This window comes from Prionailurus viverrinus, chromosome D4, assembly GCF_022837055.1.
Source record: "Prionailurus viverrinus isolate Anna chromosome D4, UM_Priviv_1.0, whole genome shotgun sequence".
NCBI lineage: Eukaryota > Metazoa > Chordata > Mammalia > Carnivora > Felidae > Prionailurus > Prionailurus viverrinus.
In genome coordinates, this window is record NC_062573.1 from 84,977,397 (window position 1) to 85,001,687 (window position 24,291).

At 58.7% G+C, this 24,291-nt stretch overlaps 1 protein-coding gene across 2 annotated transcripts in view; it reads left to right on the forward strand.

The window, feature by feature from the left end:
- The first annotated feature begins 14,215 nt into the window (after nt 1–14,215).
- SEMA4D (semaphorin 4D) overlaps nt 14,216–24,291 on the forward strand; it is an 85,624-nt gene continuing 75,548 nt past the window's right edge. The window contains exon 1 of one of the 2 annotated variants that reach the window (XM_047829867.1): nt 14,216–14,295. The gene's annotated coding sequence lies outside the window, so the exon portion shown is untranslated. Of the gene's footprint in view, nt 14,296–23,278; nt 23,296–24,291 lie in introns of those variants that run through there. The other variant, XM_047829870.1, reaches the window with a different exon arrangement.

Sequence of the window (24,291 nt, forward strand, 5' to 3'; positions counted from 1 at the left end):
GAAGGTGCCCCCAACTGGCACTGGTGTATTTTTTGTCACTTCAGAGCACTTATGGACAGCCCTTTGCTTTTCCATACAAGAGTGAGCTTAGGAATGCTTTGCTTCATTCTAGGTCAGGCTGCCTGCAGATAGAGACCCTTTCCTCTGCTGCCTTATTGCCAGTTACATTAAATACAGAATATGACAAGAGCTTATCAATGCTGTAATGTAGTCAACATTCGTGCTAGCGTGCGAGCGTATACATCGGCCCCCACGCAGAGAAAGACTCCATTGAGCCGACAGATAGCAGTGATTCCGTTAGTGATAGTGAAAGTCGTTCGGCACAGTAACCCTCCTCCCTTGTCTCCCATCACACCAGCCATGAAGGTTTTCGAAGGGAAGTGCAGGTTAATTTGTTTATTTTTCTTTGTATTTTCTTTATTATTTTGTTTCATCATATTGTAGTCATTTTTATATGAAGATTTTTGGGTTGTGAACGCACAAATCTTCTGAGTCTCCATCACAGTGAAACCTTGGACTGAGAGGAACTTGTTCCACGAGTGTTCCTCAAGGCGAGCAAACATTTCTAATAAATTTTGACTTGGTAAACGAGCGACGTCTTGCAATACGAGTCGTTCGTGACTCTGAACATCACGCGATCCCAACTGAGGCAATGATTCTTGAAATTCGCCTTGATGGATGAGTGCTTTGGATTACAAGCATGTTTCCAGGACGAATTATGCTCGAAAACCAAAGCACTTGTGTACTTTAATTTTTTCTCTATCTGCTAAAAAACAGCTTTTGTTGAAAAAGAGAGGCTGGGGCTGAGAAGCATCTTCACTAAATATTATTTACTAGAGGGGAGAATATTTTGAGGTTCAGGACTTAGTCTTGCCTGGGCCTTGATAGTTACTTCTACGTCACTCACGATGGGCATCAGAGAAAACATCAAGCATCCTGAGCTCAACAGTGTATAACCAAGAGCCCCAGTACAGCACCGTGGACCAGAACCCTGTCCGTAGGAAGTCTGGCGAGGGCACATTCGTCTCCCTTTTTGGGCTCTACAGTTTCCCGAGAGCTCTCGGAATGTGACAGTTTGAACAGATTGTGACAACAGATGGGGAAAAAATCACCATCTGATTTTGGCGTGACGTGGAGAAATGGGAGGTGGTGAACAGTAATTAGAGAGGCCGCGTGCAGCCAGAAGAGGCCGTCTACAGACAGTGAGGTTCCCCAAGGCTCACAGGAGGCTTGAACACTGTGAAGGAGGAAGGGAATGACGTCTGCCTTGCCACCTTTCACACCCAGGTCCCACTGACGTCCCCAGAGAACCCCCGAGCTGTTTTTATACAGTTCAAAACCTCCCCAAGAATGCAAGAGCCCCAGGGGGCGCACAGACCCTCAGCCCTGATCACACAGCAGCACAGGAGACAGGCCTCCCCCGAGTTACCTGGGGGAGGAGAGAGGACAGGGAGGCAGGGAGGCAGGGGCTCCTGGGGTGGCCGTGGCCGTGCTGGCAGCCTTTGTCCTGCACGCAGGTACCGGCTGCGTCCTTTTTCAATACCGTTTGTATGTTGTAAACGCTTAGTGGTGACATTTAAATCTTTGGACACGGAGTTTACTCCGGCGTGTGGACCCTGCGTGCACTCCGTGGAAACGGTGCTTTCGGCTGTCATCAGTCTTTCACATGCAGGTGTGCAAAGGCACAGGCCACCTGAACTCCTCAGACACTCAGGAAAACCCTCGGCGTGGGCGCTCGTGGCTCCGGAATCCGGAGGGAGCACAGAGGAGGAGTGGAGCTCCCCGGTGTCCAGGGCAGGGCGTGACAGGGACAGGCAGTGCTTGTCCAGACTCGCAGGAGCTTGGAGCCAAGACCCAGGTCTGCGGAGTGTGATGAGGGCCGCCACTACTTGAGCGAAGCCCCGGTTTCACTGGGCAGGCAAGTAAGTACCCTGACTCATTAAGTAGCGGGAGGTGCATTCACTTAACACAGCAGGCGTGCCACCATCCGTACCGTGTCCAGAAACGAACACGTGGGAACCGGGAGACTGAATAGAGGCATCCCTGTAAAAGTGAGTTCAAACTCTCTAGGTGGTCACATCGGTGGGCGCGTGGGGGGCGGGGAGGGGGCTGCGTCAGGAGCACAGGACCCCGGGGGCGGCAGGCAGGCACTGTGGTTTTGCCTCTTCTGGGAGAGCGCGAGGACAGTCACGGTCTTTGGAGCCCGGCAGGTGCATGTGACGGGGGTGTGCGGCAAGCTGCAAGCCCGGGGTGGGCTGGCCCACGACCTGCCCTCCCCACCCGGGGACAGATAAGCCGAGGGAGCATCCGGCCAGGGAAGTGAGACCAGGGAGGACGGGTGAGCTGCGGCGAGGGGCGTCCTCCACCCCTCGGAGCCTCGCGCTCTCCGTGCCTCACTCTGCCCCCCCCCCCCAGCGGTGTGGCCCACGCTCACCCGCGCGGTGTGGGGGGGCCTAGCCGTGGGGACTGCATTGTGCCGCCCACCCCGCGGTCTGGTGGAGTCCAGCCGCCTCCCTCCCCGCCGCCCCGCTTGCACACCCCCAGCCTGGCCCGAACGGCACCCCAGGAACCTCCCCACCGGGAAGGCTGACCCACGTGCCGGAGGACAAAGGAGGCCACGCCAGCCGCGGACACGTGTCACCCTCCTCTTCTGCTGACAGACGACAGACGACGGAGGCTCACTGGGCAGCAGGGAAGACCCCCAACCCCCCGCCCCCAGAGAGGAGCTGCTGGAGCCTGGAGGAACCCTGAGAACTGGAGAGACGGAGGAGAACGTGCGTCCCGACCGGCTTCCTCAGACGCGGGAGACGTACCGAGACCACGACGGGACACAAGCTGAACTGGAAACCTGGGGGGCAGTGCAGCGCATCCTTAGTTCAAAACGCGGGTTTGAAAACCGGACGGGCTGGCGGCCGGAGACGCGGCTGCAGGGAGGCGCGACCCAGCAGGCGTGGTGGCGACTGCGGACGAGGAATTCCCGGGATCGCTGTCCAGCTCCTGCGGCTTCTCCGTCGGTCTGGAGGTTCTCCCGCGCGAGAAAGGGGCAGTCAGGGTGTGAGAGAAGAGCTGACGGCAGTTGAAACACCAACGGCTTTTTGGGAGCTGGAAACAGCTGGATACGAGTCGCCAACGTGCAGGCCGGGCGAGCGGAGGGCCAGAGTCACGTGGTTTGGCCGCAGAGTCGAGGAAAGTGTTGGGGATCGCAGGTCCCTGAGCACGGAGACAGGGGAGGCCCGTGGCTGGGGGCTGGGTCAAATGGACGAAGCAGTGGGACTGCCCACGTGCACTCAGAGACACGGAAAACGGGGCGTGGAGGTGACAGTCCGCTGTGGGGGGCGGGGCTTCCTGCCCAGGCTGCGGCGGCGGGCTGACCCCACCGCCGTCCCCGGGCAAATCACGGCCGCGGAGGAAAGACACAGCGTTGGGCCCGAGGAGTGGCCGGCCCCTGCCTGAGTGCGGCACTGTGGGTCCTTGGTCACCAGTCAGGACGTCAGGGCTCACGCCTGATGCCCCGGGTGAGCGCAGGGTCGCCGTGAGGCGCTGCTTACGGCTGAAAGAGAGAAACAAATCAGCCCGCTAGGGAAGGAACTTGGAGGAGATAAAGAAGGTCACGTGGAATTTAAAAACCTCCCCAATGAGGAAAATGAAAACCCTCGGAGGAAAGAGATGGAGTGTGTCTGTGACATTAAAACCAGACACAAGAAAAGGGCACCTTCGAAAGCAAGAAGGACTCTTGGAAATTGAGACTCGGATCTCGGAATGACAAGGTGGCAGAAAGCTGGAGGAGGAAACAGGAGTGCACGAAAGGTCGGGCGGCAGACGGAGAGGCGGCCGCGAAAGCAGAGCATCGTCTCCCGGGGACCAGCATCTGAGCAACGGCAGCCACAGAACGACGGGCCCGGGGGGAGGAAATCAGGAAAGGAGCGATCCAGGAGGTCTGCCTAGAGACAAACGCATGGCAGGAGCCACCCACCCCTGATGTGTCACGGGACAGGACCTCACGGAACTGGGGACAGATAGAGGACCCCGAGCAGTTCCATCAGGAACCAGATGACAGTAACTGCACTGTCAGAGCAGGCGGTCACCCCTTGAGTGTGTCCACCGAGGATTCTGCCCTGGGCATGCCCTGGGGGTGGGGCGCTCCGTCCAAACCAGCGAGCCAGCTAGGAAGGGGCAAGATGGGCTCCAGCCAACAGGGGAAACAACCCCGGACAGGGGCAGTCTGTCCAGGGTGGCCCTGCCAGGAGCGTGACAGGGCGCAGCAGGTCTCCAGGACGACTCGGGGTCACAGGTCAGGCGCGGTCTCAAATTGATGGGACAGAAAATCTCCACTGGGTGGAGGCGTGCGCTCGAGTCCAGGAGAACAAAGAGGCAAGCACAGAACAGCTTCCGGGGCGACCCCAGGGGGCGTGGGGGAGGGTCAGGAGCCCTGCCGCCCTGGCGGGGGGACACCCCTTCGCAGCCCAGGTCGGTGGCCCAGGGCCGCCACTTCCTTCCCCGCTTCCCTGGATGGTTCTGGCCCTCCCCCTTTCTGCAGGCGTGGTGGCTGCGAACGAGTGATCCCGCACGTGTTTTTTCCCACGTTGTGTTTTTATAGACACTTCAAGACACGTTGTGTTTTGCAGACACTTCAAGATCCAAAAGCGACCCTGTGGCAGGTGGATGGGGTCAAGGGAAGGTGAGCGTATCAGAGGGCAGCTCTGGTCTGTCACCTCATTCGGCGAAGCTGCCGTGGGGGGAGAAAGCACCCGTTGGGCCCAGGATTGGACAATGACACACACATATGTTCTAAAATGTAGGGGGGACCAGAGACGTGAGCCGCTGGGTGTGAGGTCGCGTCTCGTCCCAGGATGCGGTCAGCTCCTGTCTGAGGCTGACGCCCCAGGGAACACAGACGGCACCTTCTGTCGGGCGTCCCCGGCATGGAAAAGGGGCTCCCCCGGAGCATGGCTGGCAGGCAGGGTGAGAGGCGCTTCTCACGGTACTCAGGGCGTCGGGTTGAACCGTTCTTTTCCCCGTGCGCGTGGTTTGCCCTGAATCCAGAAGGCATGGAGCAGAGCCGTGTGGCTCACTGACGGGTGAATTGCAGGGTGAAGTTCAAATCAGACCGTCTCACTGTTCAAACGAACAACAGACGGAGGGAGAGAAATTGAGGCCAGCCCCGTGGAGGGCAGGGGGACGCTGACACCTCGTCTGCGGGGCAGCGTGGGCTGGAGGAAACGCACCAGGCGTCTCAGATTGCTCATCCCGGGAAGCGCGGGGAGGAGGGCTGGCCTCTCTGGGCCTGCTCACGTCTGACGCGTGGGTGAGAACGGTGACGCGTGCGCAGATGGGTTCCACGCGGGACACAGGGCGATTCCTGTCGAAACCGAGGCTTTCCCCAGCATCTCCTCGCAGATGTCTCCTTTACTCTCACTTGTGTTTTGCCTCCACAGTAGAGAACCGCACCTTAATTCTGCTTTAAACTCAATCTTCGCGAAAATACTCTTTCAAAATGACTTTGGCCGGGGCCCCCGGGTGGCTCAGTCAGTTGAGTGTCTGACTCGTGATTTTGGCTCAGGTCACGATCCCAGGGTCGTGGGTTTGAGCCCCGCATCGGGCTCCACACTGACAGCGCAGAGCCTGCTTGGGCTTCTCCCTCTCCCTGTCTCTCTGCCCCTCCCCTGCTCATGCATGCTCTCTCTCTCTCTCTCTCTCAAAATGAATGAACTTAAAAAAAAAAAAATGACTTTGGCTCTGTTTGAGTAAAATGCCAGTCAAGCGTTTGCAAGGAAGCGCAGAGAGCTGACCCCTGCAGAGGTGTCCTATCCCCGAGGGAACCAGGCCCGGGGCCGCGGAGGGGGCCGGGCCATTGTCCACGCCACTACGACAGTGGCCTGACTCGGAAGTCGCTTACTTCTGCAGGCAATCCCAGAGTCCGTACAGCGCGCTCCATCAGCCGGGCTTCTTCGTAAAACCCTCCTTCGGGGGCGCCTGGGTGGCGCAGTCGGTTAAGCGTCCGACTTCAGCCAGGTCACGATCTCGCGGTCCGTGAGTTCGAGCCCCGCGTCAGGCTCTGGGCTGATGGCTCAGAGCCTGGAGCCTGTTTCGGATTCTGTGTCTCCCTCTCTCTCTGCCCCTCCCCCGTTCATGCTCTGTCTGTCTCTGTCCCAAAAATAAATAAACGTTGAAAAAAAAAATTAAAAAAAAAAAAACCCTCCTTCGGAACAGGATCGGAACAGGCAGGCTGGGGTCGTTTGCGGGCATGCGGCGTTTCCATTCGAGGCTGCTTCTTCCTCTCCTCCTCCTCTGTGCCGGGGAAACGAGCCACACAGCGTTCTCAGCGGACGGTCGGCGCCTCCACCAATATGACTGAGCATCTCGAAGGGAAGGAAAACGGCAGGTGCAGAGACCCCTGGGACGGGTACGAAGTGAGCTCGGCCGTGCGAGGCGAAGGCTGTGTCTCAGTGCGAGGTCATAGCAGTGGTGCAGAGGCCTCCGGTTTTCTCTTGGGAGAACCCGGTTCCTCGTGCTGTCCAAGCCCTGCTGAACCAGAGGGGAGTCTGGGTCACTGAGGTTGCTGTCCCCGGGGTCCGCTGACCCACTGGTGGCCGAGGCGGGTGCGAGGTTGCGGGGCAGCCTGCGGTCCCTGGGCAGGAGACTTTACTAGCACGTGGTCCCATCATTGTCCACGTTTGCACAAACCCTCCGATGTGTCTGTGTGCAGAGAGGCACCAGCAGGAGGTCTGAACACCGGGGTCCAGATCCTGCCTCAAAAGGGCACAAACGATGCAGAATAAACGCAGGCCACCCGCCCCCCGTCTGGACAATCACCCGACAACGAGGCCAGCACGCCTGCCTGCGTGCGGGGTCACGGGGTCGCAGGGAAACCCAGCCCTGGGATGTCGGGCACAGTGCCGGCTGCCCACCGGGAGCGCTCTAGTCGGGGTCGGGCCTCTAACGAGACGCGATGGACGTGCAGACTGCACCTTCGGGTGGGACTCCTCACACTCAGAACCGCGTCTCAGAGGTTCCTCCGTTTCCTGGCGTGGACCCTTCCTTTTCCGCTGCTGAGCGGTGCTCCACCGTGTGGACGCCTTTCTGCTGTCGTCACTTGGATGGTTCTTAATTTGAGGCTACGATAAAGCCTCTACGAGCATTCTTGCACACGCCCCGTGGTGAACGTGTGCCCTCAGTTTTGCGGGGGAAACACCCAGAAGAGGGACTGCCGGGTTAGAGAGCACGTGCCCGTCTGCCTCGGAGGGAGCTGCCGAAGCGGTTTCCAAAGCGGGCGGCCGTTTCACGCCCCCACCAGCTGCTTCACAGCCTCGCCAGCACGCGGTATCGTCAGCTCTAGAATTCTCGTGGGCCAGCAGTTTCAACGTATGTTTGTCACAGCGCTAATTACACTAACGTGCGGGGGGGCAGTTCCTAATTGTGCCCTCGGATCTATTTCCCCTTCCTTAAGGCAGTGTCCTTGTAGCCGGGCTCGCGGTCACTCAGCTCGCGACCGCACGGCCCAGCTTCCCTTTCAGCTGCAAGCGGCCCCATGACTAAGTTCTGGTCGCTGGTGTGTGACAGAGCTGATGCGTGCCACTTCCTGTCCCACTGAATCGGTGAGCCTGCCCTTCCCCCCACAGGTGCCCACGCTGCCCACGGTCGGCCTGTCCACCCTGGCAATGTTATGTTAGGAGTAAAGAGGGGCGGGGGCGCCTGCGTCGCTCAGTCGGTTAAGCGTCGGACTTCAGCTCAGGTCATGATCTCACGGTTGGTGGGTTCCAGCCCCACATCGGGCTCTGGGCCGACGGCTCAGAGCCTGGAGCCTGCTTCTGTTTCTGTGTCTCCCTCTCTCTCTGTCCCTTCCCCATTCGCACTCTGTCTCTCTCTCTGCCTTTCAAAAATGAATAAGTGTTTAAAAAATGTATATATATGGGGCGCCTGGGTGGCACAGTCGGTTAAGCGTCCGACTTCAGCCAGGTCACGATCTCACGGTCTGTGAGTTCGAGTCCCGCGTCAGGCTCTGGGCTGATGGCTCAGAGCCTGGAGCCTGTTTCCGATTCTGTGTCTCCCTCTCTCTCTGCCCCTCCCCCGTTCATGCTCCGTCTCTCTCTGTCCCAAAAATAAATAAACGTTGAAAAAAAAAATTAAAAAAAATGTATATATATATATACACATATAAAGAAGTAAAGAGACGTCCACCTTCGTTAAGCCCCTGTATACACTTCAGGTCTATTACGGCAGTAAACCGTGCCCCCAGAGGGTGCACTGTGCTTGCACGTTCGGCCTCTGGCTCTAACACAGTGGGACCCGTGCTCGTTCTGTCTGCTCAGCACCATCCGTTCACCAGGGTGCTGCTCCCACCCAGCCCCGAGGTTCTGTGAGATGGTGGACACACCCTGCCCGGGCGCAGGCAGGTGGCCCAGGTCTGACCGGTCATGGCTCCCCATCCTGTTCAGGGTTATAAGTTCGTGCGTGGGGCCTGAGACCCAACCCTAGCCCTCCCATGAGACTCTCAGTATGGTGATGAGAGTCTTTGTCATTATTGTGGATTGCGGCGGGAGAGGGAAACCAACACCCCAGCAGAACCAGAGGCAATCAAAGAGAGGGGAGGAGGAAGCCTCACAGAGAGGGGAGTCTCAGCCCCCGCGTCTAGCTGTACCTGCAGCACCTTTAGACGTAAGTGATCCACGACTGTGAGCTGAACTTCTGTCTCTTGTGACCAAGAGTCACATCTCCTTCACTAATAATAATATAAACACGTTTGGGAGTGATTTTGTGTAAGCATTGTGCTAGGTGGGTATATAAAGTCTGGGGATACCTTTGAAATGGTCGTTCCTTTTTTTTTTTAACGTTTATTTATTTTTGAGACAGAGACAGAGCATGAACGGGGGAGGGTCAGAGAGAGAGAGGGAGACACAGAATCTGAAACAGGCTCCAGGTTCTGAGCCGTCAGCACAGAGCCCGACGCGGGGCTTGAACTCACGAACCGTGAGATCATGACCTGAACCGAAGTCGGACACTTAATCGACTGAGCCACCCAGGTGCCCCACCTTTTTTTTTTTTTTAATGTTTATTTATCTATTTTGAGAGAGCCAGAGTATGAGCCAGGGAGAAGGCAGAGGTAGAGAGAGAATCCCAAGCAGGCTCCACACTCAGCACGGAGCCCGACTCTGGGCTCGATCTCAAGACTCTGGGGTCATGACCTGAACTGAAATCAAGAGTCTGATGCTCAACCGAGTGAGCCACCCAGGCGCCCCTAAAATAGCAGTTCTTAATCTGGAGAGACTTTGGAAGGTCTACACAGATGGAATGGATGGGGGAAGAGAGCTATATTTTTACCCCCTACTAACCCTAACTAAAATTAAGCATTTCCTTTGAGTGTCGATGTGGCGACAGAGCCCAGCCACGTCAGCGGGACGTGTGGCCTGCCCCCGGCAGGAGTCACAGGTATCTTCACGTCACATCTCAAAACACCGAGGAGCTCACTCCCACTGCAAAATTACAGGTTATCACACCCGATCGCTGCTAGAGTGTGTTACTCAACCTGTAAACAAAGAAGCAAGTCTGTCACCGTTTAACACATGCTGATAACCGGATTTCAGTATAACAGGTTTGCTTTCCAATCCTGCGTTTTATCTTATACATTTAAGACCATTATTCTGAAAAGAGGTCCACAGAGGTCACTAGGCTCTAGAAGCTTAGAAAAAGACCAGACGACAAAGAACACACCAGGACTCGGTCGTTGCGGCCCCTGGCGCAGGCCGTGATGGAGAGGGGTGATGACGTGGCCGTGAGCGGTGCGCTGCCCCGCCCGGGCCGTGGTGGGATCGGGCTGGGGACACGATGCTGGGGCTGAGTCTTGGCGCTCAGTAACAGCGGGCGGGCCTTGGCAGGAGGGAGGGACACAGGGAAGCGTCACAGCTCTGTTGCTGGCTCAGCAGGCGGCTCTGGGGGTTCAGGAAGGCACGGCTGGTGCAGGTCAACCGAGGACAGCGGCTCTGGTGAGGCGACCGGTCAGCTAGGGCAGCACGCCAGTGGCCTGTTCAACTGTCCCCGGTTCCCACTCTCTCGGATCCAGCTGGAGAAGTGCTGGGCAATCTGCGAGCCCCGCTCCCTGGAAGGTTTACGCCGTGTGCGCATGACAACGGAGTGAAAAGTGTGCTTGCGCGAAGGCTGGATTATATACTCCTTCACCAGAGGAGGCTGGCGCTCGGTGGTCGGACAGCTAAAACACCGGGGGCGCCCGAAACAACTGCGAGGGTTCAGCAAGGCTTTCATTTTACGCGGCTGCCTGAACGCAGCCTTCTAGAAAAGAACCCTTGCATCCGGTGTGGTCCTCTTCCGCTGAAAAGGGTGCTCTGACAGTGAGGTGACCGGTGGAGACCCCGGAGGATCCTTTGCCTTATGGGGGGGGGCACCGGGGAGGTGGGCCTGATGGGCGGAGGGGGATGGGCAGGGAGGGGTGGGGTGGCCATCATGGCGTCTGCAGTCAGCACTTATCTGCACCGAGGGCCCGTCTCCGCAGGGCCCACGCGTAAGCCCTGGCTCACGGCCCCGGCGGGGGATACACCTGCAGGCACAGGTGGGCCACAGCGCACCAGCCCTTCCAAAACACCTCCTCCCTCGCTCGAACATTCCCCGCGTGGCCGGCTTCAACCTGCTCGGAGACGACTGCATCCGCGTTCTGCTGTGCCTGGAGGCACTGAGGTGGAGGGGAGGGTGGATCCCCTCACGTCCACACCGGCCAGGGTGGAAGCCCAGCAGAGCCCGTGATACTTGAGCAGCCGCCAGGGACCTCTCTTCATAGAGGATGTCATATCATCTGTGCCGTCGCCATGCTTCCCCCACAGAGATGGTGCTCCCCCACGTAGACGATGCTCCCCCCCATGGAGATGATGCCCCTCCATGGAGATGGTGCTCCCCCCCACGTAGACGGTGCTCTCCTCACGTAGATAGTGCTCCCCCCACGTAGACGGTGCCCCCCCCCACGGAGATGGTGCTCCCCCACGTAGACGGTGCTTCCCCTCCGGAGACAGTGCTCCCCCCCCATGGAGATGATGCCCCCCCATGGAGATGGTGCTCCCCCCACGTAGACGGTGCTCCCCCCCACGGAGATGGTGCTCCCCCACGTAGACGGTGCTCCCCCCACGTATATGGTGCTTCCCCCCTTGGAGACGGTGCTCCCTCCCCCCATGGAGATGATGCCCCCCCGCATGGAGACGGTGCTCCCCCCACGTAGACGGTGCTTCCCCCCTTGGAGGCGGTGCTCCCTCCCCCCATGGAGATGCTGCTCCCCCCCACCACGTAGACGGTGCTCCCCCCACGGAGACGGTGCCCCCCCACGGAGACGGTGCCCCCCCACGGAGACGATGCTCCCCCACGTAGACGGTGCTCCTCCCACGTAGACGGTGCTTCCCCCCTTGGAGATGGTGCTCCCTCCCCCCGTGGAGATGATGCCCCCCCATGGAGATGGTGCTCCCCACCTCAGAGATGGTGCCCACCCCCCCTCCATGGAGACGGTGCCGGGGAAACGCACAGATGCTCCACACTCCGTGACCTACGTGTCCAAGCCCTACATTTCTGGAGACGCTCCAAACACATTGGTGGGGAATGGAGAAGGTGTCAGTGATTCGCTTCAGATTAGCACTGGGGGGGCAGAGGTGGGGCAGAGGGGACACAGGATCGCTACCCTGTGCACAAGGCTCATTTGGCTACTCTCACGCACAGGTTTAAGATGTCCCATAACGGGGGGCGCCTGGGGGGCTCAGTGGGTTCAGCGTCTGATTCTTGATTCCGGCTCAGGTCATGGTCTCACGGTTCGTGGTATTGAGCCCCGCATTGGGCTTCTCGCCGAGCATGGAGCCTGCTTGGGATTCTCTCTCTCTCTCTCTCTCTCTCTCTGCCCCTCTCCGCCACTCATGCTCTCTCTCTGAAATTTAAAAAAAAAAAAAAAAAGAGTGTAAACTGGTGACAAGAACAAAAAGACAAAGTGGGTCACTCCACGTGCCCCCGGCGGGGCCGCTGGGACCGGAGGCCCTCTGGGGGCCGGGTGGTGGGGAGTGACGGTGCTCACGCTGTATCCTCCCCTCTCCCCCCACACAAATGAGGACACAGGCCGCAGAGGGTCACCACATGCGGTGCTGACCCGGACGCACCCGCTCCAGGTCAGGGCGCTAACGAGAGCGTGGCACGGGTCAGCGGCTGGGACAGGCTCCGGAGGTCACCCCGATGCAGGCCCATCCGGCAGGCTCAGGCGGTGGTGGCCCCAGGTCCCGTCTAGACGGCCGCCCCTCTGGCGGGCGGATCGGCCAGCAAGCCCTCACAGTGAGCGGAAATCTACGCTCTAATCTAATTTCCATCCATCTGTCCTCCTCGTCCTCCTCCTGCCCTTCATAACCCCACAGGGTAATCCTTCTTCCCGGACGGTTTCGCAAATATTTGGATTCCGCCCTCTCGTGCTCACACATCCATTTTTCAGGCGGAAGGCTCCTGATGTGGCGACTCCCCTCCTGCGGCCTGCTGGTGGCTGTCCTTGGGCGCCAAGCAAGGGCATCATGTTCCAGACGTGTCCAATGAGTCAGGGATACAGGGGAGCGTCGCCCCCACTTCTGAGTGGGCCCCTGCTCAGCCCCTGGGATGCTGTCAAGACAGGCCCACCCGAATCCCTTCCTGCCGAGCTTTAACCCCGATGGGAAGCGGACCTAGATTCACGCCCCCTCCAGCCAGAAGGAGCTTGGAAAGGACGTCTCCCCACTTCCCCGTACTGTCACCAGCACTGAACGTGGATCACGCGGGGCCGTTCTCTCGGCAATGCCCGGCCAACCTCGGGGATGGCCACCCTATCCTCACCTTAGGGAAGGCGGGACAAGGCTCCCAAGGTCACCTTAGAAGCATGGAAGGAAAGAACTAGAAACTATCAGATTCCAGGACATGACCCCCGCCACCACTCCAGAGGGAGGGGGGCGAGGTCCCACCCACCCCCGCCTGCACCCTCAGCACTGGCCTCACCGTCTTAGCCTTTGCTGGCCCTCATGGGTCCACTGGTCCTAAGGCCAGGCTCCTGGGGCCCCTGCTGGGAAAGGCAAGAGGCCCGTGAAGGGGACTGAGGCTCTTGGGCTGTTGCTAATGGTTCAGGAAAGGGTTCGTTTTGTAACTGTCACTCTGGCTCTCTGCAGCAGGTGGTTCCCTGGAGAGCCGGCTCTGGTTCCCTCGTAGGGTGCTGCAGCCCAGGCAGCTCCGGCCAAGCCCGGGGAGGGAGCCCGACTCCTACGGGTGGCGAAATCCCCGCTGTTTCACGGGGAGCGGTGTTCCTCTCTCTGGAAAGCGTCCCTCGGCAGTCCTGCTGACCCCGCCAGCCACCTTCCCAAGGTCACGTCTCCCTCCAGGGCAGAAGGGAGCAGCCTTCTGAGGGTGCCCAGGGAACCACACCCCTGCATTAGTACAAACGTGTCACCAGGGGCCACACTGGGGAACTCTTTGCCAATCGGCGCACAAGACAGTGGACGCTTGGCAAACGGGGCACGGGGCACAGAAGGGCTGTGGAAAAACCTAGATTGGAGAAGGTGACTGCCCACCTCACCCTGGGGAAATGCGGGGTGACCTGTTTGGAACCTTCTTGCCCATAGATTTACTAAGAAGCAAAGGAACAACCACACCCGCCTGGGGGCCCACATAGCTTGTCCACACATCTGTGCACGCCAGGTTCCCAGCAGAGCCACAAGAGGGCCCCCGGGGGTGCAGGAAACCTCGGGGGTCTGGGGGGCCTGGAAAGGGTGGGGTCGGGCCAGGCTCCCAGAAGGGGCAAGCTGGTCCATTAACAGGTGGGGAGGTGGAGGGTAACCCGGCACTGGGTCAGAACTGGTGCCGCACCCTGCAGAGGCCTGGCCGGAGCCGGAGCCGGGGCCGGCCTCCGGGGCCCCGCGGGCGGAGGAGGAGGGAGGGAAGAGGAGAGGTGGGAGGAGGGAGAGGAGGAGTGGAGGAAGGTGAAGAAAGGGGAGGGCAGAGGGGAGGGAACGAGACGTGGGGGAGGAGGAGTCGGACGGGAGTCGGGCGGGGAGGAGGCGGCGGCGGGAAGGGGGGGCGGGGAGCGGGGGAGGGGCCTGCGCGCGGCCCCGCGCCCTCCCTCCCGCGCCGGCCTCCGCGCCCTCGCGCGCCGCAGCATCCCCGAGTCGCCGGCCTCGCTGCCCCTCCGAGCCCGGCCCGAGCCGCCGGCAGCCCCCGCCCCGCCGCCGCCACCGCCACCGCCGCCGCCGCCGCCGCCGCCATTCCTGCGTCCGCGCTCGCCGGGCCGGGCTCCGCCGGGACGCGCCACGCCAGGTAAGGGCCGGCGGGCGGCGGGAGCGCGCGGGCCCGGCAGGTGCGCGGGGGCGACGGGCCCTCCCGGAGACTGCGGGTCCCCGGTGGCCCCCCCGGAGCCCCCCCCCACCTCGCCAGACCCTCCCGGAGTCCCCGCTCCGGAGCCCCCTGACTCCTCCCCGGACCCCCGGACCCTCCCGGAGTCTCCCTCGTCGGACCTTCCCAGAGTCCCAGCCCGGGACCCCGGGACCCCCGGACCCCTCCCGGGACCTTCAGGGCCCCTCCCCTCCCCGGCACCCTCCGGGCCCGGCGCGCAGGTGGCCCCGGGGGGCGCAGGGCGCGCAGCCGACCCTGGCTGGCAGCGGGGGCGGCGCGCGGACCAGGCCCGCCGCGCCCCTGGCCCCCGGGCCCCCGCCGGCTCCGGCCACTTCGGCCTGGCCCGGCCTCCGCGGGCTTCTATTTCGGTCCGGGGGCCGCGTCCCCCGTGAGCCGACCGGAGGCGCGCACTCAGACAGGTGGGGCAGGTCAGGGCCCTGGCGGTGTGAGTGCTGCAGGCCTCGCCTTCCTTCAGGGTTTTGGCAGTGTGATTCTAGAACAGCCAAGGAGACTCCCCAGCCTTAGCTGGGGCTGCACCTGTTGCAGCCGCCTGGTGAGCTGCAGGGAGCTGAATCCACTGGGGTTTTGCCAATGCACGCATGGACAGGAGACTTGGGTGGTGGTCGTTCTGTTCATTTGCTGGATTTAGTGTGTGTGTGTGTGTGTGTGTGTGTGTGTATGTGTGTGTGTTGGGGGGGGAGGTGCATGTCAGTCTGTAGGTGGGCAGTGCCCTGGAAACAAGGCCTGTTGTCAAGGGCCAGGCCCTGCTTTCCAGCCCTTTGCCATCCAGAGCTGCTCTGCTTTTGTTTTAAAAATCTCCCCTTACCTTGAGCATGTCCAGGCCAGTGGGTGGCCAGGCCCCTGCAGGCCAGGCCGGACCTGGGGCGTGTGGCCAAGCAGCTGGCCCTCCTGTTCTGAGTCTATTCAGATCCACCAGGCGTCACCGAGAGGAAGTTTCCTTTGCAGGGGGTGAAGTGACATCGTGGCCTGTCACCTCCTATCTGCCCCAGGCCTGGGGCCAGCCTGCTGGCTGCCTGGGCACCGTTATTTGGGAACGTTGACTGTGTCCCAGAAACAGGCTGCCTCAGCCAGCGCCGGGGCCAGGATTCTGGTGGAGATAATGCCCCGATTGTCACTTGAACGGTTGGTGTCTGTGCACATCGTCTGCAAAAATAAAGAAGTATAAAGCCGGCCCGCTCCGAGTGTCTTCGGCACCATGCGTTCCCAGGGATGAAACCCCACGAATGAGGGGACGGTGGGGGGACACACGGGGCTGTTTCTGTGGGCAGGGGCTGGCCGCCTGGGACCCTGACCTTCACTTCAGACTGAAGTTTGTCTGCACCTGCAGATGAATCGAATGAGGGGATGGAACTAATCAGCGACGCTGAGAGGTAGCTCTGCTGGGTCCCTCCCTTGCACGGTGTGGAAGGACCATGAGCTGGGTGCCGGTGGGGGTGCCCAGGCCCCCTTATGGCCTTTGTCATCTATTCGTCTGCCTTTGAGACAGCACCATGGAGCCCAGTTCCCTGCTCAGGGCCCTGGCAGGTGGCGTGCTCGCTCGGGCTGGGGTGTGGGGTGCAGCACCACACCACACAGCTGTCCAGTGGCTCCTGGGAGGCGGGAAGATGACCTTAATGACATCGTTCTCTTGTGATCCCCACCGCGAGGGTTATCTGAGGCAGATTGCATCTCGACGGCCTTCCCCGCACCAGGCAGGGCTGTCTAGGCCGGTCTTGGGAGTGCACACTAATGGCCGTCTCTGGTGCCAGAGCATACAGCAAAATCAATAATGCATTGCAAAGACCGAGAGCCCTCTGTGCTTCTGGAGAGAGTCCACCTCTCCCACACCCAGTGTGGACGGGCCCAGGCCTCCGGCCCCTCCCTCTGGGCCCCGTTTCTGGTCGTGGGGGAGGGACGGGCAGGGCTGCGGGGTGGCTGCAGGGCCTTCCCTAGACGCTGTGTCCTGTGTGGTGAGTCTGGGGCAGAGCTCCCAGGTTGGCAGCTGGGACCCCGTCCCCGGGCATCCCCACTGCCAGCTGGGGTAGGCCCCTGCTGTTGTGGCAGTGAATTCACTTCCTGATGGTTCATAATTTACAGTGACTTTCCTTTTCGTGCTAAGACTTTGCCTGGTTGAAAGAACTCCCGGAGGTCAGGTAGGAGGCGGCGGCTCCTAGAGCCCCTGCGCCCCCAGGCTCCTCGGGGAGCAGCCGCGGTGGGCCGTTCACTGGCCAGGCATGCAGGGTGGCTGCGCAGGGAGGCTGGCCACGCAAAACGTGCAGGTTAATTTGCTGTCGGCCGATGGTCGAGGGCCGGCGCTGGGAGAAAGGCAGGCTTTGCAGTCCTGAGGGTGGCGGGGGGTGGGGGGCAGTGATTTCTCTCTGGACCTGTCACTGTGGCGGAAGGGAGAATGGAAGGTAAGAAGGAAAATGACCGAGCAGAAATGATGGGGCCCCGGAGGGAGGTCCCGTCTTGGGTCTGCCCCAGGCTGGGCGGGTACAGCTGCCACAGTTCTCCCGCACCACCGGGCCGTGGCCGTCTGGGGACATCTCGGGGCGTCGCCCGAGAGCAGGGCCAGTCAGGCAGGCTCCTTGGCACCTGAGACTGGGCACAGCTCACGGCCATTTCCAGGCCACTGGCTTTCAAGGGGCTGACTCGGGGAAGCCAGGATTTACTAGGAGGAAATACCTGCTGATTCGAAAGGGCGCGTGAGCGGACCCTGCCTGGAGCTGGGGTGGTGTTTGTCGGCCCCACGATTAAGGTGATTTGGGGCTGAGCGAATTGGCCCATCCCAGGTCTTTGATGGCTCACTTTCCAGCTTGCCCGGCCCTCTCTGAGCGCACAGACGATTTTGCTGGCGGTGCTGTGACCCGGCCGGCTCTCCGCTGCCCTGTCACAGCCCCTGGGCATTGCAGCGGCCCGGGGCTGTCCTGGGTGCCTGGGTACGCCTCCACTGGGCTGGGGTCCCGGATCTGGTGGAAAAGTCTCAGATGCTGCCCACGAAGGCACAGACTGCCTCTGCCCGGTTACTTCTAAGCAGCATCCTGGGATTGCGGGTGGTCAGACCAGCATTTGACTCAAGAATCGTTCCTTTCAAGAGTTACGGTGTTTATGAGACAGTTGATGTTTTTTGAGTGAATGAGTTTTAAAGAATGATCATGTTCCTTAATAACAGTGCTGTGGTTTTATGCTGAGATGACCTTCACCTGTTAGCACTGGGCTCAGGAGTGTGCGTGGGGCGGGGGGTGGGGGGGGGGGAAGAGAAGGTGCTTGGGGTCGGCTTCCATTAGCATGGCGGGGGGAGTGAGTGGGCGTTGAGGGGCCCCCTTGTCTGTGGGTGGATGGTTGTTGGGTCTGGGGAGGGTGCCTTACGGTTTGCCGTTCTGTTGTGTCCACTTCCGTTTATTTTCAGAATTCTCAGTGATAAAAAGTTAATGGTAATCTAAGAACTATAAGTCCCCTCTCGGAGAGACGCCGAAGGGTTCTTCCCTTCATGAAATAGCTCAGGGGTTTACTTCAAAAGAAGTGCCCACATGTGAAGTAAGAACACTGCTTCTTAGCATAGAACGTATAGAAGGAGCCGGTTTTCGAGTGCGTAGCTGCCGAGAATTATCTGGAAGAGGACACGGCGTTTGTGGAACAGATAATTATGGAGCGAGGGCTACGGACAGCAGTGCTCCAGGCCCTGGGGCCAGGGGTGGGGGCGGGCGTGTGCGTGTGTGTGGACTTGTGCGTGTCGTGTGCGCATGTGTGTGTGCATGAGTACATCGTGCATATGTGTGTGTGTGCGTGTGCACGTGTGTGTGTCGGAGGAGGAAGTGTGTGTGAGTTTTGAGGGAGGGGCCGGCGGAGGAAGGGGGGCCTGCACTCTTCCCTTCTATATACTTCCGTGCGGTTCATTTCTCCTATAAAGGAATTATTTTTGCAGTTTAGGAGTTAATTTTTAAGAAGGGCGTCTCCATTAGGTAGTATAATATAGCCTCTTGTAAATGTTCTCAATTTCTAAATCTAAATTTTTAAAAAATGGGATGTGATTTGTTGCAATCCACGTTCCTCCACAACGTAATAGGTGGTGTGGCTTACGTGAGACACTCCTGAGTCAGTGGTCAGCAGCCCCTGAATGTGTGCTGGGTGGGCCATGAAAAGACAGACCTCAATGCCTTGCCCTCGGCAATAGGGGAGACAAGACCCAAACCCTGAATCCTAAACACCAGCAGACCACCCGGCAATGCCAGAGCTCAGCAGAGGTTAGTCTGTGTGGTCCTGGGTGCTGAGTGCTGGCTGGGTCCTGAGTCGTGGGTGCTGGGTACTGAGTGCTAGGTCCTGGGTGCCGGGTGCCGGGTGCCGGGCCCTGGGCCCGGGGGAAGAAGGACCTCGGCTCAGGCCAGGCCCAGTCCTGGTTCAGGTGGAGAAGATTGTTCCCCTCCGTGGCCCAGAAACAAAATCAAAGAGAGTCGAGAGCCTTTACCAGCAGGTGTCCACGGCTGGTGGATGCCCGGCCACTGTGGACAGTTCCACTCGTGTTTGGTGGTGGCTTGTTTTTTTCTTTTCATTTAGTAGAGGGCATGTTAAATAACTTCCGTCTATGCTAACAAAACAGCATCAAGAGTGGAAAGCCTGCAAAGTAAAAAGTACAAATTGCCTGGCATTCTAAAGTTGTTTTCTTTTCCCTATTTTCCTAGTAGAGAAATTCCAGTGGCTTTAACAGCCAGAACAGAGTTTGCTTTGATCTGGCAATTGGGGCGGCGTTTGGCTCTGACGGGCATGTGTTTTGATTGTGCACAGAAGGCCGCTGGTCCCGGGGCCTGCCATCTGTAAGGCCGGTGCTGCCCCCACCCCCCCGCCATGTTCCCACCGCGTGTTCCAGAGTGCTGTTTATTTGCCAGTGTTCTCTGGGGCCGAGGGGGTGCATGGCAGCGGGGGTGGGGGGTGCCGCTCTGCGCCCAAGGTGGTGTCTGTGGGGCTGGGAGCTGCCGCTGTCGCTCTGGACGAGGCCTGACCCCTTCTGTCCTTTGGATCGGTCCGCTTGCACATCCGTCCGCTTACGGAGCGCGTCCCCCGGCAGGTGTTTATTGAGCACCAATTAATTGCAGGGAGAGAGCGAGACACAGGGCTCCTGCCACTTGGAGCTTGCGGTCAGGTGGGGGGTGGGGGAAGCCAACAAGGGAAGGAAGGGATCGGTGCTGAAGGGTGCTTGGAACAACGGAGGGGTCGGGGTCCGGGTGACCCCGAGATTCTAGGTTCAGGCGACCGGAGGGGAGCAGTTGTGGGGCTCCGGGGGGGGGGGGCAGCAGGCCCCACGGGTGGCGCTGTGAGCGCGTGCCCTGCAGGTGGAGGTGACGAGCCTGCTGGGCGGGCGGCCAGGGCACAGGCATGAACCGTGAGTGAGCGCGGGGGCAGAGATACGTGGGCAGGAGACTCATGGACCTCATGGGATGGAGGGCGAGGCGGGAGGGAGGCTGTCTAGCTCGAGGGGCCCGGGGCACAGGGACTCAGGACTGACGGTGGCAACCTGGAGGTCACGGGTGACCTGACTGATGGCTGTCTGGGGGTGGGGGGTTCACGAGGCAGGAGGGGACCTGGCCCCTGTCTGCCAGCTGGTCTTGCGGGGCCTGATAATGGGGGACGAGAGGGGGGTGGCCAGGGTGACATTCAGGTCTCTGTCCCAGAGGGAGGGATGGCCATGAAGGCAGTGTGGATGGGGCCCTCCAGGGGGGCCAAGGAGGTGGCCGGGGCCCTGGGAGTCTCCCTGCCAGGGCAGCTGGGCCCCTGCAAGTCCGTGGTGTGGCCCGAGGTGTGCAGCGTGCCTCTGTTTGGGCCCGGGGTGCCAGAGGCTGCCGTGGGGGCTGGTGACGCCTCATCTGTGAGCAGGGCAGGTGCGCACGGGTTCCCTGGAAGGCCGCCTCCCAGGCTCTCGGGCAGCGTGGGCTGCCCTCCAACTGTGCGGGGCAGGACAAGGGAGAGGGGTCAGGTCTCGGGGTGGCGGTGTGGCCGCAGGCAGACTGTGAACATCCTTCCGGGCGTAACCTGGCATTCGTACGGGTGGGCGCAGCCGCCGGCGACTTAATCCCAGGTCACCTGAGCTGGGTGAGAACAGGTGTCTGAGGGCGTGTCCCCGGAGCACATCAGGTGCACCCCGGACCACCAGTCCGCAACTCTGTGTTTCCCAGGCGGCCCAGGGGCTCGGACTGGCCTCGTGGTGGAAAAGCCGCCGCGCTGAGGCAGGGCCTGTCCCCGGGCGAGCGCTGGGGTGGACGGGACGGCCGAGACAGGTGCGCGCCCCCCAGGCCAGCGTCTCCTTCCCAGCTTTAGTGAGGCGTGGTTTCCATATGGGAACCGGTGCTCGTTTTCAGTGCGCGGGTGAGAGAGTGAGAGCTGGGCACAGCTAAGCACCTGTGCCGCGATGGTGACACAGGCTCTGGGTCGCTGTCCTCGCTTCCCACCCCCCACCCCCCGCCGTCAGACCTGCCACGCCCACGCAGGCACTCACACGAGCGCCCAGCCACGGGGTCGCGTGGGGGCGACCGAGACCGTTCGGCCCGTGAGCGCTCCCCACATTCCCTCTTTCCCTTTGCACTCAACCCAGGCAGTCACTCGTCCGCGGAGGTTAGATGGTGGCCCGTGAGATTTGTTTCTTGAAGGGTACCAAGACGGGGGCACGGGTTACACGTTCTGTGTGTAGCTGCCTTCGCTCAGCGCGGTGTCTGGGAGGTTCGTACGTGTTGGGCACGGGAGACCTTCACGTCTGTTTGTTGCCGAGTTCTGTGGGATTGTGGGGTGTCCCGGGGTTTGTTGATTTGTCCACCTGTTGCTGGATGTTTGGATGGCTTCCGGTCTGGGGTTATGGTGAGTAAAAGTGCCCTGGGCTGCAGCCGACGCACAAGGAGAGGGAGCCCGTGAAACAGGAGCACCCGTGTCTCCAGAGAAGATCCAGAAATGACGGGAAGCGCGTGGAAGGGTGTTCACCGTCATCCGCCACTAGGGAAGTGCAAAGCAAAGCCGCGATGAGACACCACCCCCCACCCACCAGAAGGGCTTTTACCCAGAGAGGAAAATAACGAAGGTTGGGGAGCGTGTGGAGACCTTACAACCCCCGGGGCTTGCTGGGGGGAACGGGAAATGGCGCAGCTACTCTGGAAAGCAGTGTGGCGATTCCTCGAGGCGTGAAATGTAGGGTGACCCTGTGATGTCTGGAGCGGGCAGGTCCCCGGAGACAGAACAGCAGCAGTTGCCTGTGGCTCGGGGGGGGGGGGGGGGGACGGGGAAACTGTATAAGGCGTGTGCGGTTCCTTCTGGGGTGAAGACAGTGGTGATGCTTCCTGGGCGCTGTGAAGGTACTCAGTGTCACTGAATCGTACACTTTGAAATGGTGAATGTCGGGGCGCCTGGGGGGGCTCAGTCGGTTGAGCGTCTGACTTTGGCTCAGGTCATGATCTCGCCATTCGTGAGTTTGAGCCCCGCGTCGGGCTCTGTGCTGACGGCTCGGAGCCTGGAGCCCGCTTCGGATTCCGTGTCTCCCTCTCTCTCTGCCCCTCCCCCGCTCACGCTCCGTCTCTCTTTCTCTCAAAAATAAATGCACATTAAAAAAAAATAATTAAAAACATAAAGTGGTAAATGTTAACACCATGTGTACTCTGTAGCAAAAACCGATACGCAATGCTTGTGTGCGTGTGCACGTCTTGCTGCTGACGTGTGCTTTCTTCCTCCTGGGCAGCTCCGCACGGGTGCAGCATCTGTTTAACCGTCTGAGGAACAGGCAGACGTGTCATTTCACATCCCCGCGCTGACGTGCCAAGGGACGGTTTCCCAGCCCTGCCGACGCTGGCTGTCACCATCTTTAATCTTCGCTCTTCTGGTGTGTTGTGTGCTGTATGCTTAAGATTTTGGTGGAACAGCTTTACCTGCGTTTACTAGCTAGCCGTGAATATTCATTTAAGTACCTGCGCAAAACTCCTGCCCGCTTTTGAGTGGGGTTGTGTTCTTATATTCTGAGAGTTGTTTACATACTCTGGATTCAGGTATTTTATTTGTATTGCAGATATTTTCCCTGCCTTTAGCTTGCCTTTTTTTTTTTAAGTTTTTAAAAATGTTTATCTATTTTTGAGAGAGACAGAGCATGAGCAGGAGAGGGGCAGCGAGAGAGGGAGACACAGAATCCGAAGCAGGCTCCAGGCTCTGAGCTGTCAGCACAGAGCCCCACGTGTGGCTTGAACCCACGGACCGTGAGATCGTGACCTGAGCCGAAGTCGGATGCTTAACCGACTGAGCCCCCGAGGCACCTCACTTTTTTTTTTATTCATGAACTCTTTCGAAGGGCACATGTTTTCAGTTCTGATTAAATCCAATTTTATCTGTTGTTTGTAGTAATTTGTGTCCTGTTGACGAAATCTTTGCCAAAGGCGTGGTCAGGAAGATTTTTCTCCTGGGTTGTCTTCTGAAAACATTATGGTTTTATCTCCTGCGTTTGGGTCTCATCCATTGTGAGTTAGTGTTTAATTGGAAAGGGCTGAGGATTGGGGTTCGCTGCTTTCCACGTTGGATAACTGGCTGCTCCAGCTCTTTGGAAGAAACGGCCCTTGTCGTGGTGTTCTCTTGGCATGTTGGGAGGTGACTGAGTTTATCCGAGTCGTTTTGTTTCTGGCCTTGATTCTGGCCCATTATGGCTTATTCCTCATCAGCCCCCAGCCGCTGTGTCTTTATGATTGCTGCCTTATAAAAAGTCCTGAAGTTGGGTAGTCTCCCAACTGGGCTTTGTTTCCAGGATGGTTTTGTCTTCTTCTAGACCCTTTGCATTTCCATGTGAATTTAAAATCAGCTTGTCAACTTCTGTAAAAACGCGTGCTTGGATTTTTAGGTGATTGCCTGAACTCCTTAGAGCGAGTTGGAGGAGATTGACATCTTAACAGGACCGAGTCTCCCAGCCGGCAGGTATGGCCGCCCTTCTGTCTGTGCGCACCTCCCCTCGTGTCTCTAGTGACCTGCCGTGGCCCAGGTGCGGGTTTTATACGTGTTTTATCAGATTTGTTCATAAGTAGTCCATGTTGAATGCTATTATGAATGGATTTCTTAAGGTTTTATTTTCCAGTTTCTTGCGAGTGTATGGAAATATAGTTGATATTTTTATATTGTTTGTCCTGTGACCTTTCTAAGTTTACTTGAGTAGCTTTTCACGGAGCCCCTTAAGATTATGCACGTAGATAATCCTGACGGTTACGAAGAGGCACCGTTTTGCCTCTTTCTTTCCAGTTGGAATGCTTTTTGTTTTTCTCTTTTTATTCTGTTGTCTGGGGTTTTCAGTATAATGTTTCGCAGCAGTGACGGAAGTGGATGTTGTTCCCAGTTCCCAATTATGGGAAGAAAGAACTTAACGCCTTTTTCGTGAAATATGATGTTAGGTGAAGATTTTATGTAGACGCCTTTTATGAGGGTGAAGAAGGTTTCTCATTTGCTGAGTTTCTATCGTAAATGGATGTTGAATTTTGTCATATGCTTTTTCTGTATCTTGGAGATGACTGTGTGGGTTTTCTTTTTTTTTTCCATAATTATGGTGAATTATGTTGATTAATTTTTGCATGTTAAACAACCATGCCTTCCTGTTACAAACTCCAGATGGTCATGATGTATTATCTTTTTTATATATTGCTGGATTCAGTTTGCTACAATTTTATTAAGGACGTTTTTAACTATACTCATGAGGTATCAGTATCGTGTTCTTTTTTTGTAATACCTGTCTGGTTTCAGTATTAGGGTAATGTTGAACCTACACAATGATTTAGGAAGAATTCCTTTTTCATTTATTTATTTATTTAAGTTTATTTATTTATTCTGAGAGAGAGAGAGAGAGCGGGGGAGGGACAGAGAGGAAGACAGAATCCGAAGCAGGTTCCAGGCTCCAAGCTGTCAGCACAGAGCCTGACGTGGCAC